This window comes from Cupressus sempervirens, chromosome 6 (assembly GCF_028749045.1).
Source record: "Cupressus sempervirens isolate cs-2001-9-10 chromosome 6, ASM2874904v1, whole genome shotgun sequence".
NCBI classification, from domain to species: domain Eukaryota; kingdom Viridiplantae; phylum Streptophyta; class Pinopsida; order Cupressales; family Cupressaceae; genus Cupressus; species Cupressus sempervirens.
In genome coordinates, this window is record NC_143123.1 from 126573060 (window position 1) to 126576181 (window position 3122).

Below are 3122 nucleotides of genomic sequence, written 5' to 3' on the forward strand. Positions count from 1 at the left end.
GCCGGCAAATATATATGGAAAGTTTGAGATAGCAATGTCATAAGCAAAGCCATGATGGAAGAGAAAAAATGACAACATAGCCATGGTAACCTGGAATATGTAAGAATGAATAGATAAATACATCACAGCAGCACAAAGAGTGTAACACGAGCAGTAACATGAAGTCCTTTGATAGAAAACAGAACTGATCACTGGAGAATGAGAGAGAACACATATTGAAAATAACACAGAATAATATCAACAGTAACAAGATACAATATATAAAAGGACATGAAAGAATATCGATTTCCAAAGAGTGCGAACTGATGAGTCTGAATACGAAGATATATAAAGAAGGTAAAAACCATCAAATATGAGCACACTGAGATAAACAAATATAAGAGTATATGCCAAAACGACAGGATAAAAATGTACATCACGAAGAAGGCATCAAAGAGAAGTAATGGCACAGATAGGAACTCATAATGAAGTAACAAGCAATGTATAAAAGAGGACAAGCAACTATATATATATATATATAATGCGGAAGATCTCATACTAGTTGCAGACTAAAAAACTTGAAGCAATCTGAAACAGAAAATTAGAATTATAAATTGCTGTTATATAACCTGGTTCTGATACCATGTTAATGTTCAGTCCAGAAATAATGATAAACGTCAATAGGAAAAAACAAGATAGGCACAAAGGACACAAGAAATTATCCTGGGAAGACCCTTCAACTTGAAGTAAAAAATCCAGCCACACCCAAAAAGTATTGCTTTTATTGATAATAAAATGTTAAGTACAATGCTTTCCATTTAATACAGTGTGTCTACACAAAATTAATCGCACAACTTTTCATATTACACCTAAAGGTCTCTTCACTTTCCAAATACAAGACTCTTTGTGTTTCCAAATGAACGACTCTTCTCATGACACGTCTCTTCACATAATATTATCTCAATTCTTATCAGAAATATCTTCTACACCTGTTGACACAATACGGAAGTGTTATCACTATTTCAACATATAGCAAAATCAGAGATAAAGATCTCTATCACAGCTACAATCTTCAACAAAATGAACAATTCACCAAGATGCATTCTAGCCATTTATGGTTGAGATCGAATGTACTAACATGTCCGTTCTACGTCTTCTGCTTGTGAAATCAGCTTTAACATAAAACAATTACCAAGGGATGAACATAAACATGAACATCAAACAAATATAAGCTACAGCATACACTTCACAATGAGCATAAGTTTACCTTGGCCAAACTACTATTGCAGATGGAGTTGCATTCTTTTGAAGTGAGTAATCTCAAGAATAATTGCCATATCTCAGCTACAGAGCATCACAAGACCAGCAGACGACAACACAATCCTACAATCAGCTTCACACTTGCTTTGCAATGGATTCACTATTTATAAGGAGAGTTTTCTACATGTACAGTTTGTTGCTATCTTATGGTTAACTGTATGTGCCTCGGCCAACTTCCGTGCATACTCATTTATGCTTGATAAGGGATAATAAAGTGATGGAAGTGTCCATTGGGCAATGGTAGTATCCTTAGTTGATTTACTCACCATCTCGGTAGTTTGTGTTTCCTAGGATGTTGTGTTTGGGTTAGTTTGGCATGTGCTTAAGATGCCTAATGAAATGGCAGATACCTAGCATGGCATAATTTGATGAGGTAGCTTTAGGGTTATTGCAAAGTGATGAATTGGGAGTCAGATTTGTAGATTTTTCCTTTAATATCCCAAACATGATGCAAGATAAAAAAGAGACAACTGTGGATTTATAGACCAGTAATCTGAAATTTCAATTTATATTCGGACGAGTGCAGTTGCTTATTACAATTAAAATGGAGCCGATGAGACCTTGCACTTTGGTCTTCTAATGGTAGCTGTGTTGGAAGTCCCAGAGGATGGTGGCACTATTGAGATGATGTTGCTGTTCCATGGAACTGCTATGAAATTACAAGTCTGACGAAGTATCATCACGGCTGCTACTAGATATATATCTGATATGTAATGACTTCAAGGAAGTATGGCAATTCACTGCTTTATGTATATCTGATATGTGGCTACCTTCACAAATGTATATCAAATCTCCTTTATCTATCGCTGTTGCGTCTCTGATGAAGACACTGATGCTGGCGACACTACCATTTGATATATCCAACCCCATTGTCTTTGCTTAAATACCTTAAGTAGAGGCTCTCGATTGTGATCTTTGGAGGCCTTGGTATATCTCTGATATATATTTAATCACATATAATAGTGTCCTCTGATGCAAGGCAAGATGTGTATCCAAGTGTATACAATGACCTCTGATATTGCAGTGATATGTATGTTAATGCCACTGTATTTACACGGCAGAGATAGGATGGAGTATATGCTGCGGATTCTCTTTTATGTGTCACTGCAGTAATATACTCTTCACTGCTCTTGCTATCATAAAGCGATGCTTATGGATGGTTGATGCTGGATATATTGCTGCTTCTATTGTGGTTGAAGCAGATATGGATTTTAATGTGAATCTCACAGGTGATGGATTGCTAATCTCCAAATGCAATGAATGATGAAATGCTTGTTATTTATTGGTCCTACAAGAAAGATGCCGATATACCAAGTGAATTGCTTGTGTAAAATGACAACCTTCAGATTGCAAGATATGAAAGTAGGAAATGTTGACTATCTTTGCAATCCTGTTAATCCAGTTTGGTATTGAAGAGACTTCGCCAATTTGGGATTGATGGCAGAATAGGGAGGGTCTCTCACTTTTGAAACTGCAATCTCCAAATGAATTCTGATGAGGAATAGAAAGACAAATCAATGCTGATATATTTATGATGTCCAGGGCAAATCAAAACAAGCTGGTTGGTCAGAAAAGAATGGCTCCACGTATGAAGTTTAAGATAGGTCTGCACCAAGGAAGAGTAATGCACGAGTGTTCCACCCAAATTGGACTTCTTAGCAACACCTGATAGCTCATGGGCAACTATATGAACAATAAGAATGGATTACAAATAGGACTTGATTAAGGAGGGGACATGGCATTGAATTGAGAGTTTATTGTTAGACGATAGCATTCATAGGGACGTCTTTGAAATGTCATGGGATGCCCTCCCATTTCTAGGA